Source organism: Dama dama, chromosome 15 (genome assembly GCF_033118175.1).
Source record: "Dama dama isolate Ldn47 chromosome 15, ASM3311817v1, whole genome shotgun sequence".
NCBI lineage: Eukaryota > Metazoa > Chordata > Mammalia > Artiodactyla > Cervidae > Dama > Dama dama.
In genome coordinates this window covers 4,729,312-4,743,779 of record NC_083695.1, presented here as the reverse complement: position 1 = coordinate 4,743,779, position 14,468 = coordinate 4,729,312, and positions in this window count along the sequence as shown.

Here is a 14,468-nt window from a genome sequence, read left to right as displayed (position 1 = left end):
ATTTAAAGAAGAATTCATATCAATTATATATAATATTGTTCAGGAACAGAACACTTCTCACCTCATTTTATGACATCTGTATTATTCTGATATCAATATCAAGTCAAGATGGTACAAAACTAAAACTATAGACAAATATTTCACATGAACTTAGACACAAAAATCCTCAGCAAAATACTACCAAACTGAATCCAATGATGTATAGAAAGAATTATATACCATAATCAAGTGGAGTTTATTCTAGGTTTGGAAGGCTGGTTCAGATAAAAAAATCAATCAGTGACATCCACCATGTCAACAGGCTGAAGAAGAAAAGTCATATGATCATATCTGACTCAGAAGAAGCATCTAATCAAATCCAACATTTACTCATGATATAAAGATAAAAACTCTCAGGAAACTAGGAGTAGAGGGGAACTTCATCTTGACTATTTACAAAACATCCTACATTTAACATCACAGTTACTGTTGAGGGACTGAATGTTTTCCTCCTAAAGTCAGGAACATCATCATTCACCATGCTTATTCACTCAGCATAATACTGGAAGTACTAAATGGTACAATAAAACATACATATAGATACACAAGCAATAAAAGGCATACAGTTTGGGAGGAAAAAGAAATAAAATTATCCCTGTTTGCAGATGACATTGTATATTGTATATAGTCTATGTAGAAAATCTCAAGGCTCTGTAGAAATCTTTGAGAATTAATAAGCAAGTACAGAAAAGATCATAGGAGGCAAACCTATCACATTTTCATATACTAAGTAGGAGCATATGGAAACTGAACTGAAAAACACAATACCATTTACAATTACTCCATAGAAAATGTAATATTCAGGTGTTAATGTAAAGCCAGCAACTTATGAAAGAAAACCAAAAGTATAAACAAATGGAAAGGCAGATCTTGTTAATAGATCAAAAGCCACAACATAGGAAAGGTGGTTGCTGACTGTGTACCAGGAATTAGGACTGCAACAAGCGTCTTGAATTACGATTTTGTTATTTGTTCTTTCCTTCTTGTGGGACAAGAAATCTTAGTGGTTCAGACGGTAAAGAATCTGCCTGCAATGCAGGAGACCGGAGTTTGATCCCTCGGTCAGGAAGATCCCCTGGCGAAGGAAATGGCAACCCACTCCAGTATTCTTGCCTGGAGAATTTCATGGACAGAGGAGCCTGGCAGGCTACAGTCCATAGGGTCTTAAACAGCTGGACACAACTGAGCGACTAACAACAAAAGCCAAACTCGTGTGGGACGTGGAAGAAGAGTTGAGGAGTCTCCAGAGCTGCTACTGTAGGGCTTTGGGTGGAGTGAGCGGCAAGCAGCTGCTCAAACCTGAAAGCAAATGTGTCTCTCTGGTGCGGAGATACTAGTATTTTCTATATGTCTCACTGATTCCTCATCTGCCATCTAGCCTAACTTCAGCTGCTTCAAATGGGGGATGGGTTCTTCCTATCTTTAAGGGGATCAAAGACCCTAATAGATCAATCTGAATATGCTGGGGGACCTCAGGGAAGAGAGTCTTATACTTTTAGAGCTGTATGGGATACAGACAGCCTAGTCCCCACCCTACCTGGTCCCCTGGGGGAAAAAGGCACTGGACAGGGATGCAGAAGGTGCCGTGGAATATAGGGCAGAGCCACTGCTTCATGTAAGGGGGCGTAAAGAAAAAGCTCCTGAGCCCAGTGCTCCCCAGATGCCAGAAGGCACACAGGAGGAGATAAGACTGGGGATATGTACCAAAGAGAAAAATTAAATCTCAACTGCTTCAGCCATCTCCTCAACCTAGCATCCAATACTTTCCACCCTTCAATCCTCTCCTTCAAACCCCCAACCGAGAGGTAGCAAGATCTGGAAGCTGTTAATGCCTGCAACAAGTAGATGTTAAGCTCCTGTGTTCCTGTAGGAGAAAAAAAAAAAAAACCACATGCGTCTAACTAAGCCAGTTCAAAGAAACAATGCAGTGAAAAAGAAAAAATGTAAAAGTGACTTTGTGGGTGGGGCCCTTTGGACAGATTTGATGTATAGTATTTTAAAACAAGATTTTTTAACTTATTTCCTCTTTAAATTTTTTGGTCACATCCATGTGGCATGTTGGATCTTAGTTCCCTGAGCAGGGATCTAACTCATGCCCCGTGTTGGAAGCCTGGAATCTTAACCACTTGACCCTGGAAGTCCCTTGATGAACATTTTTACTGTTGTTTTTGCATTAGAATTATAGTAGAACATTATAAGCTCTAATTCCCTGTCTCATAAGTTTCACAGGATATTCATCCCATGGCTGAAGAGCTGCAGGTAGAGAAGAATGTTGGGCCTGACTTCCTTGTCATTAGCCACCAGTGATCAGGTCATAATTTAATACGAGTTCCCCTCACTTTATTGAATTCTTTAGAAATTGGAGATGGTACAAGGTTCTGACACTGATGTATTTTGCCTATTGTAACCTCTGGTAAAGGGACTAGTATTTCTCATGGTTTTGGACTTTGGGTTTTGGCATGGCTACTACAGCTATTACAATACCTTGTCACTGAGCTGTTGTCCAACTAAATTCCTGATTCTTACAGACCTCGTGAGTCTCCAGCCTCCTATGTTCATTTTGGGGGTGAGTAACCTAGATAGCATTTTAAAAAGCAGAGACATTACTTTGCCAACAAAGGTCCGTCTGGTCAAGGCTATGGTTTTTCCAGTGGTCATGTATGGATGCGAGAGTGGGACTGTGAAGAAAGCTGAGCGCTGAAAAATTGATCCTTTTGAACTGTGGTGTTGGAGAAGACTCTTGAGAGTCCCTAGGACTGCAAGAAGATCCAACCAGTCCATCCTAAAGGAGATCAGTTCTGGGTGTTCATTGGAAGGACTGATGCTGAAGCTGAAACTCCAATACTTCGGCCACCTCATGTGAAGAGTTGACTCACTGGGAAAGACCCTGATGCTGGGAGGGATTTGGGGCAGGAAGAGAAGGGGACAACAGAGGATGAGATGGCTGGATGGCATCACCGACTGGATGGGCATGAGTTTGAGTAAACTCCGGGAGTTGGTGATGGACAGGGAGGCCTGGCGTGCTGCAATTCATGGGGTTGCAAAGAGTCGGACATGACTGAGCGGCTGAACTGAACTGAACTGAACCTCGAATCCATGATGGATAAGGTGGGAAAGGACCAAAGAAACCTTCACCTGTGAAATGGATATGTACATTGAAAAATGCAGTAGCATCTCAGCTTTAATTGTAGCATCTCTGTGGAGGAAATTTTATCTCCCTCTGTGCTGCCTCAAAAAAGCCCTAAGTCACCAGCTCTTTGGGGCTTTCATTTCACAGATGATTCTATGACTGCTAGGTCCTGGTTTACTAATGCTCCAACTAGATTGAAACTCAATATTGTCCACTAACAGCCTCAGAACCAGCTTGACCAACTATGCAGACTGAAAGGGCTTAGGGTTGCTCCTACTGTGGGCAGAATGAAGACTTTTCTTTCCTTTTTTTTTTTAACCCAGTAAAGAAACTCTCTTTGGGGCCAGGAAATTGGTAAACAGGAAACAAATTGCAGGTGATGATGGACCTGTTTCAATCATGTAGATGCCCACAAAGAGCTCTCACTCTCTCTCTAAGACCAACTGGAATCAGCTCCCAGCATCCAGGTTGCAACAAATGTTGCTGGATTCATCGCTTTTCTGAACATGGCAACATGTCTACCTCCACAGACTGGGCATAAAGGGAAAAGACTGTTTCTGATGCAGAAGCTACTGCTGCATGCCACTCCTGTGACCCCTGTCAAAACCAGGCTTGGACCAGCCATTTGAGGGCCTGTGGACACACACGTGCCATGTGAGCATGTGTGAAGGAAGGCAGTGCAGGCAACCTTGGAAATGGGCTGGGCAGGCTGGGTGGGGTAAGGGTGTCTGTGAGGCTAGAGTGCTTTTAAGGAGCAGCAGCCCTGGACCTGCATTTGTCTCTCGGTGGTGAGCCCACATTACATGGAGCAAGGCCTCCCTGCCCACTCCTGGCAGATGCCAGGTTCAGTATTTGACTTTTTCTGGGGACTATCCAGCACCTTACCACTGTTGACATTTTCTGGAGGTTCCTGACCAACCAGCTCGAGCCACATGAATCCATTTCACATGTATGACTTTCTGGACCATTTCCAGTTTGACAATCTGCACCTTTATATGGCAAAAGGTACTCAACACAGACTGGTAATCTGCAGATCTCAGTGGCATATTTAAATGATGGCCATTGAGATATTGCCATATTAATGATGCCTTATTAATAAGAATGCCATATTAAATGATGGCACATCTGCCATCACATATGAGAGGAGGAATGGATAATTGGTTTAAAGCAGAGACATTGAGCAGCAGTCAGGAAGTGCATGCCCAATAAGGACCTCAGAAGATGCCACTCAGAGCCTGGCCCTGGGGAGGAGCTGGGCCTTGTTGACTGCCTGGAACCATCTGTCAGAGGTAACATTCCCCATAAAAACCTCAGGTTTTAACCATTTCCTCTGAGGTATTATCTTTTAGACAATTGCTGTCCTAGTCAGGACTATTTTGTAGGTTGACTTAAATGTTTAGCATCCTTGCAAAGTTACTTGGGAATGCAAGCCATGTGGCACAGTCAAAATAAATTTTTTTTTAAGTGTATGTAAGGAGATGGAAAAATAGGAACCATCATACACTTCAGGTGACAATGAAAAATGGTGGTCACTGTGAAAAAAAAGTGGCAGTTCCTCAAAATATTAACCATAGAATTACCATGAGAATCAGCAATTCCTAGGTAAATCCCCAAGAATAACAAAAACATGTTCAAACAAATCTTATACATGAATATTTATAGCAATGTTATTCACAATAGCAAACAGATGGAAACAACCCAAATGTCCATCATCTGATGAAGGGATAAAGAAAATGTGGCATAAAACAAAAATATTCCACACAACAGAATATTATTCAATCACAAAAAAGAATGAGGTATTAATACATACGAAAACATGGATGAATTTTGAAAAACATTAAGCAAATGTGAAGGAAATCAATCACGAGACCATACATTGTTTGATCCCATTTATATAGAAACAACAGTAGGTTAGTAGTTGCATGGGACTGGAGGATAAAGGCACTGGGGATGACTGCTAAAGCATATGGAATTTGTTTTGAGTTGATGAAAGTGTTCTATAATTGACTGTAGTGATGATCACTCTTATCTGTGAATACACTAAAAATGACTGAATGGTACAATTGTGCACATTAAATGAATGAGTTGTATTTTACATGAATTATATCTCAATAAAAACTGCTAACTTTGGCACTTCTCTGGTGATCCAGTGCATAAGACTCTGCACTTCCAATACAGGGGGCATAGGTTTGATCCCTGGTCAGGAACTAAGATGCCACATGCCATGCAGTGCAGCTGAAGGAAAAAGAAAACTATTTTTTTTTAAATGATAAGAATATGTTAGTGTTAGTGTTAGTCGCTCAGTCGTGCCCAACTCTTTGCGACCCCATGGACTGCAGCCCACCAGGCTCCTCTGTCCATGAGATTTTCCAGGCTAGGATACTGGAGTGGGTTGCCGTTCTCTTCTCCATGGGATCTTCCCAACCCAGGGATGGAACCCGGGTCTTCTACACTGCAGGCAGATTCTTTACCGACTGAGCTACAAGGGAAGTATATAAGAATATATTAAGATGATCCAAAAGCTAACCTATGATAGCTCTCAGTGCCCAAACATAGAACACTTTGAACAACATAATAATATAGCAATACTGAATGAAGTGAAAAAAGTGGGAGAAAAGGAGCTGACCTAAAAAAAAAAGTGGGGAGCTACAACATAAATGAATCTTATATGAATTTTGCTAAGCCAAACCCAGGAGATATACATAATTCCATGTGACATTCTGAAAAGGGTAAAATTACAGAAAGAAAACAGATCAGAGGGTGTACCAGAGCAGGGCAGGCATAGCCCTTAGTAGGCAGCCATTGCTGTGCCTCATTACTCGGCACTCTGTTACCAGGCAGTAGGTCTTGCTCAGCCATTGTTCGATGCCTCAGTGGGCCCCGCCCACAAGCAACCAACTGTCAATCAGTGACCATTACTTGTCCTGCTCAGCCACTGTTCAGAGCCACAGTGGGCCCTGCCTACAAGTAAGTGTTAATGAGGGACTGTTAGGGAAGTGATTCAGCCAAGGCTCAGTGGTGTGGTGGTCACTGGGTGGTGAGTGAGGTAAGAGGCAGATGCAGGTCTTCTCCTGGAGGCCCTCCAGCTCATCCAGCCTTGGGCCAATGGGTGAGCTGGAAGGCCCAGGGAACAGACTGGGGACTGTGTCCTGTAGGGCCCCAGAGCCCTTGCCAAGGCCCTCCACTAGGTATTGACCCAGGTATTGAGGTAGCGGTGAACCTCTCCCCCATCCCTGTCTCTGAGACCTAATAGCAGTGGCCATCTGTTTTGGTCACAGTCTCTGAGACATGATTTTCCCATTTGGGCATCCTGAATAGATTGAGGGCCAGTTGGGCTGGGTGCCTCACTCCCTCAGGGATGACAACTGGGTAGGGTGTCGGAACCTGGCCTGAAGGAATTGCCAACTGAGATCTGCCTCCTCTTAGCCAGGACTGGGACCTTGGAGGGTGAAAGCTATGCCTTGGGACTTTACCCTTTCTTTCAGGACAGAGAATAAAATTCATTTGGTAGGGATCTACAGGAACGTCTGCCATGACCTGATCTCAAGAAGATCCTACAGCAAGAAATTTGCAACAACCACACCCATCCCTCACCTTTTGCTTTTAAAGGGGCTTGCTCAAAGTTTTCAGTAACTTTGGGATTCTTAGGGCATCAGCCACCCATACCCTTGTATGAATCTGTAATAAGCCATTCTCTGTTCTAAACTCTGTTTTAGTGTTGATGGGCCTCACTGTGTGTCAGGCATAGAGACTTGTGATTCAGTAACAGGTTGAATAACTATGGTTATGTTAGGCAGTTAGAATAGGAAAAAGGAGTCCAAAATGGTGGTGGCTAAAAGACAAAGAAAGGAAAAAGTCCGCAAAGATGGAACAAAAGAAAATCTGCAGATGGAGTGAGAACCTCAGGTGAAACAAACAGCCCTCCTGGCTAGCCCAGTTTACATAGGGCAGGCTCAGGGGAAGGAGACAAAACATATAAAAAGAGGAGCCAAGACTGAGCCTGCCTCCTTTTTGGGTCAGCCAACCCTCATGCCTCGAGGATGTACTATCTTTTGCTTGCCAAATAAAACTAAGCTGTAACAGAGCTGTAACACAGGTCCGCCATTTCAAATCTTTGCTGTGGTGAGACAGAACCAAGAAAATTACACACTCCCTCGACATATCTGGTGCCTTAAATCCGACATGTCTTGGATTTAACCTGGCTGAAACAACCCCAGCTCAGCCCCAGCGAGGCAGAGACCAAGCACAGCAGAAGCCCAACTTGGTGAAAGCTCACGTGGTGGAAGCTGAATGCAAAGGAAATCCAGTGCAGTGGAAGTAACAAGAAGCCTAGCACGCTGGAAACTGGGACAAGAACAAATGGCAGAAAGTTCACCGAGCTCAGTCTCAGTTTCTTAATTCCTTTACAATCTCTCATTTCTTGTTTCCTCAAACCCCCTGTGAACAGACGAGCAGCAGTGGGTGCAACTGAGGGACTCTGGCAGGGTCTACTCCCCACTGTGTCCCAAAGGCTCCACTGTCTGCTGTGCCCTAGTAGCTGTTGCCCAAGCAGGTGAGGATTCTTCTGTCTTTAACCTCCTTTGTTCCAAGGATCAGGCCAATGAAAATTGTGTGCACAGGTCAGGTATTTAGCAGATTTTCCAGCAAGTTTTGAAAGGGGTTCCTTGGCACGTTTTCCCCACTACTTTTTCCTCCCATCCTTCAGCTCCTCTCTCCATCTACACCACTGTTTACAAAGTATAGAGCTGGTCATCATCTTTCCATTTCTGAAAGTTGTGTTTGAAACTGTTTACCTAAGACTGGGACTCAAACGCATGTGGCAGGTACCCTATGCTATGCTCAGTCACTCAGTTGGGTTCTACCGGGACTTCAGCAAGGCCAAAGCCCATGGTGCCTGGTTTCAGGACCTAATGAAGCTCAGGTTCTTGATATCTCATTGCAAAAAGAACTCAACGAGAGACACAGTGATAGGTAAGAGGTAGATTTGTTTGGATTCAGACAGAAGCACAGTCCACAGAGTGTGTGCCATCACAGAGGGTGAGTGTGGCAGCCATGAAATGTAAGGTTAGTTTTTGTGAGCTGGGTGATTTCATATGCTAATGAGTGGGAAGATCATTCCAACAACTGGGGAACCACTCAGTCCTCAGTCTTTTGATAGTGCCTTGGAACTGTCCTGGTGCCTCTGGGTATGTTATTTAGCTTGCAGACTGAGGATCAAGGTTTAGTTAAATTTGACTTGTCTGCTATCTTGGACCCATTTGATGTTAATCATTTTATGCTATGCCCTTGGGCTATGTTATTCTTTCAAAAGTTGTGCCCTGCCCCCTTCAGTCCTATTTCGTGCTCTTTTCAGGAGGCCCATCTAGGCCCACAATATTGCATCTATAATCTTCTGGCAGGACAACCAGAAAACAGCTGGCCCTTGGGAGGGAAATACTGTATAATATACAATCCTAGAGATTCAGGCCTTCATCTTCCAAGTTTCCTACAACATGTGTGACAACAGAGCCTTAGTGGACCCATTAGGGTGGGTGACAGGCACACAATACCTGCCAGAAGTCCATCTGTTGGTGGCATCCCTTCAAAGGCAACTGGGCTTCCAGGGACAATGTTTATCACTTTGGGAGTTAGCCCTGCAGGCTGTTTGGGCCCAAACCCTTACCATCCTTCTCCTAAAGTTACAAACATACCCCTTGATCAAATCTCCACTCCACTTTTATGGAACATCTGGTCTGTTGCCTATTATCAATTTGTCCTTAAGCCACTTACTAACTCCTATAACCAAGACCCTGCCCCCTTGTAGGTGACATCTCTCCACCAAGCTTATTATTAAAATATTCTTAATGCCCCTAACAGGACCAGATAACCCACTCCTTTGTCATTACTTGTGTTATTACCTAAAGTGGGTCTATGACAATGAAATGTTTACCATTGGAAACACCCTAAACTGCTCTTATAGTGGACGAGAGGAGGAAATCAGTGAGGAAATTTTATTATCTCAGAGGAATAAGAGGATAAGGCTTATGGCTATTTTGCCAGGTTCCCAGTCTCAGGCCACAAGCTTGGATTGCTTTACATCATGGTACCTATTCCCATCTGTGGTGGAGAAACTGTCAACGAGTTAAGATTACAACCCCTTAATCCTACCCAGCACTAGTCACACTGGAGACCTTAGGGATGCCCAACTCCAGCCTGGGATCCCAGGAGGTCAACCTGCTTTGACATGCCTAGGGATATGGTCCCTGGGAGGTTGTCACACCTCAGCCTACTTGGAGATCCACCAGCCCGGGGTCCCAGGAGGTCAACCTGCCTTGACATGCCTAGGGATATGGTCCCTGGGAGGCTGTCACACCTCAACCTGCTCAGGAATCCGCCAGTCCAGGGGTCCCAGGAGGTCAACCTGCCTAGGGACCAGGTCCTCGGGAGGTTCTCACGCCTCAACCTACTCAGGGATCTTCCAGTCCAAGGGTCCCAGGAAGTGGACATGCTCAACCTGCCCAGGAACCCAATTCTCAGGGGGCTGACTTGCCTCGAACTGCCCAGGGATTTGACCTCCAGGAGGCTATCACGCCTCAACCCGCCTGGGGCTCTGCACCTGACCCGAGGATGCCTGGCTCTCAGGTTGCAACAGTACCGGGTAGGATAAGCTTCAGAAAAACTCACCCCTAAGGAAGTCCACCCATGGAAATAGAAGGAAGCCTATTAGTTGTGGGAATGTGCTTGGTCTCAGAAATAACTCAGGAGTCCAACAAGAACATCATTGCCTCTCTGGAAAGTCTAAGAGAGGCCCTCTAAAAGTTTACCAATCTGGACTTAGACTCTTACGAGGGACAGGTGATTTTAAAGGACAAATTCCTTTCCCAAGGTGCATCAGACATCAGGATGAAGTTACAACAGCTAGAGAAGCAGGACCCTGCTGCCTCTTTAGATGAGATGGTCCAGACAACCACCAATATATTTTATAACAGAACAGGAGAGGGAGGACAAGGCCCAGGAAAGGGAGAAAAGGAAAGAGACAAGGCATGCCCAGATGTTGGCTGCCCTCCAGGGAAGCCCTATGGCAAACCCTGAGTCCTTGAAGGACAAGGCATGAGGTAAATGCCTAATCTGTACACAGGCAGGACCTTGGGCCAAACAGTGTCCAAACCACAGCAAGTCCCCTAAAATGGCTTGCTACAAATGCCATCAATTGGGACACTGGGCAGTACACTGCCCTCGGGACCCAAGAGCCTCAAGGTTAAGCGCCAAGCTTTCCCTCACGATGACTGTTTGACAGGACTGAAGTGGCCCACTCCAGCCAGCCCACTTGTCACAAATAATCATCATGGGGCTGGAGCCAAGGGTGCAGCAAGATGTGGCAGGTAGGTCTGTCCTACTCTGTCTTTACCTCCTACTCCAGAGCCTTCTCCTCCCAAACTTGTACCATTTTGGGTGCTGCAGGAAAAACAATTACAAAAAGATTCACCTGAGCACTTCTTTGTTGCTTGGATGGACAAAAACTTCCCACCAGTTTCTGGTGGTCACTGAGTGTCCTCCTCCCTTATTGGGAAGAGATCTTTCTCTGCTTTCGAAATCTTGCAGCTATCACAGTCCTGATAGAAGATGCTTTAAAACTCTATTTTGGTGGCAAACTATTTTTACCAGCTACCAAATGAAACAACTCCTGAATGGGAGAAGCCATTTATAGGTGTCTGATCACCTCAGATATCAAGTAGTGCTGATGGAAAATACAGGCCTGACTCTATCCCCCTGTGAGGTTCTTAACCCAGCTATCCTCCTGTCTACCCCCAAAGGCTCTCTCCCTTCACTCTTGCCTAGAAACTTTGGACCATTGTTCAAAGCCCCGAGAGAGACTGTCAGAAGATCTTCTGACCAATCCTGAGCAAATCTGGCACACTGATGGAAGCAGCTTTGTCTTGGATGGAAAAAGAAGAGCCAGATATGCAGTAGTCTCCAATTTTGAGACCATAGAGGCTAAATCTTTGCTACCGGTACTTCAGCCGAATTGGCTGAGCTCATAGCCCTGATTCAAGCTTTAGAGCTGGGAAAAAGAAAAGGAGTAGCCATTTACACGGACACCAAGTATGCCTTTCTGGTGCTACATGCACATCTGCTATTTGGAAAAAAAGAGGCCACTTGACCATCCCAGGGTCCTGAATCAAGTATGGTGATCAAATCCTTAGGCTCTTGGAGGCAGTCCATCTGCCTGCTGAGATTTCAGTCTCCCATTGCAGAGGACACCAAAAAGGGAGCATGGAAGTGGTGCAAGGGACCAAGCAGCCAATCAGGCAGCTAAGAGAACAGCATTACAGAACAATGACCTAATAGGGTTTGCCACCTTAGTTCCACAGACTAATTTGCCAGAAACTCCTTCATATATTGAAGGTGAGACTCTTAAAGCTAAGACTGAGGGCTTTCAAGAAGATCATATGGGGTGGTTCCAAAACAGGGACTCCTTGACTCTTTTTTCTGTCTGGGAACCTCCAGTGGAAGTTGGTTAACTCCTTACATGCCACCACTCATTTAGGGGAGAAGGCCCTCCAAAGATTATTAGAAAGGCCCTTCAGAGGAACATGCCTCCAAATGACTATAAGTCAAGTGGTCTCCTCTTGTCCCACTTGCCAATTAAACTCCAAGGAGCTAGAAGACTCCAGTTGGCCCAGCCTGTCCAAGAGCATGGGACATACCCAGGAGAGGACTAGTAGATGGACTTCACCCAGATGCCAGTTTCTCAAGAGTATAAATACCTACTAGTCATGATAGACACATTCACAGAGTGGATTGAAGGTTTTCCCACCTGGACTGAGAAGGCTGAGGAAGTAGTTAAAAAAAAAAAAAAAAAAAAAAAACTGCTCCAAGAAATTATTCCGAGATTTGGTCTGCCCAGGTCATTACAAAGTGACAATAGGACATCATTTACTTCTAAGGTCACCCAAGGGGTCTCTTAAGCATTGGGTATTACTTATTACCTCCATTGTGCCTGGAGGCCTCAGTCTTCAGGAAAAGTAGAAAGAGCCAACCAATTCTTAAAATCACTGATAACAAAGATAACCCAGGAGACTTCCCTTGGATGGAAGGAGGCTTTACCCATATCTCTCCTCCACACCCATATTGCCCCTAAGGAAGAGCTTGATCTTAGTCCTTATGGGATGCTATATGGGAAACATTTTATTTATATCAATGACCTCTTCCTAATCCAGAGGCTCAGAGCCTCTGGTCTTACACCATGGCCACTGGGCAATTCCAACAAGAAATACCCTTGTGGGATGTCAACCTGGACCTAAAAGATTCTAAAGAGCCAACACTATATGCTCCAGGGACTCAAGTCCTAATTAAAGTCTGGAAAGATGGGTCCCCAAAGGCTCAACTCCAGCCCCTACCCTGTAATACTTTCTACCCCCACAGCAGACAAGGTACCAGGGCACAACTCTTGGATTCACTACTCATGAGTCAAGCTGTAGAAGAAAACAGCACTCAGTACACCTGTGAGCCCCTGGGAAACCTCAGATACCTATCCAGGACTACAAGTGAGTGTCATTCTAATGAACATGCTCAATTTAAGTTTCCAGGAATAAGATTTCTCAGGATAGCTCTAAAGAGCCGACATAGCTTGGCAGAGGTTGTACTCCAAAACAGACAGGAGATAGATTTCCTGATCCCTGAACAAGGAGGGACTTGAGTCATCTTGAGTGAGATGTGTTGTTGCTGGGTAAATACCTCCAGCGAAGTTTAAGAAAGTCTCACAGTCCTCAAGAAAAACATTCAGATCCTACAGGATCTCAAAAAACGAGCTGGAAAGTCCTCAGGGTGGCTACAATCTCTCCTTGGGGGATCCTTCTCCTGGCGAAGGGGAATTTGGAGTTGGCTAATGCCCCTATGAACCCATGTTATCACCATATTAATGCTGCTTATGATTGCTCCATGTATTATCAATTGTCTAACCCATTTTGTCTGCCCAGGTCAACAAGCTACAACATGCAATGCCAGTTCAACAAGGATATAGAAAACTACACCCAACCACAGAAAATATCACTCACCCTTAGATGGACACTGCTATAAGGACTCTGAGGCTTGAGATTAGCAAGAGAGGGAGGCCCAATGCCCCTCGTCATCCCAGCTCAGCAGGAAGTAGCCAGAAAGACCTCGATGCCCCTATTCCCAAAGAATTGGGCCTCCCATCTCTTGAGGGGGGATTGTTAGGTAGTTAGAATAGGAAAAAAGAGCCCAAAATGACAGTGGCTAAAAGACAAAGAAAGGAAAAAGCTCGTGAAAATGGAACAAAAGAAAATCCAAGGACCAGACTGAGCACCACAGGTGAAACAGACCTCCTGGCTAGCCCAATTTATATAGGACAGACTCAGGGGGAGGAGACAAAACATTTTTATAAAAAGAGGAGCCAAGATTGAGCCTCTCTCCTTTTTGGGTCAGCCTGTCTTCACACCTCCAGGATGTACTATCCTTTGCTCCCCAAATAAAACTGGGCTGTAACAAAGCTGTAACACTGATCCGCCATTTCAAATCTTTACATTGAGACAGAACCGAGGAAATTACACACTCCTCAAACAGTTGGGAATAAAACAAATATCCATACTGATATAAATAAATGATGTTATAAACAAATTTGGGGAATGAAAATCTTCCCTTACAGAAGATTTCCAATTAATAAAGAAGAAAGAGGTGAAATCTTAAATCACCAATTGGAATACCACAGCAATAACTGTTGCATGCAAGATCCACCAATGAAAGGTAAAAGTAGTGGCCAAAACTCTAAGTAGAAAGAGTATATCTACATAACCTCAAAGGTTCTCAACCCAAATTTACTACTAAATGTGGCAGTTTAAAAATATCACCCTAAATTTGAGATGCAGCTTATTTCTGCCCCCCGCTGAGTGCACTGGACTTCATAACCAGTGTCTACACTGGACTTCTAAGCAGAGATTGGAAAGTGAAAAATCCTAAAGATACTGGAGAAACTTGTCAGACTTGACCTTAACGAAGTAACCAAGGCTAATATAAGTTATGTTGATAATCATGTGTCCCCTCATATATAAAAGACACATCCTCTCTGTGATATTTCTAAAAATTTAAAACCTTAGTCCAATCAGGAGAAAATATCAGACAAACTTAAATTCAGGGACACTATTCAAAATATGTGATCACTATTCTTCACATACCTGAAGGTAATAAAAGACAAAGAAAGACCAGAAACTATTATAGATTGGATGAGACCAAAGAGATGTGATGACTAAACGTACTGTGGTATCCTGGATTGAATCCTAGCTCAGTAAAGAGGGCATTA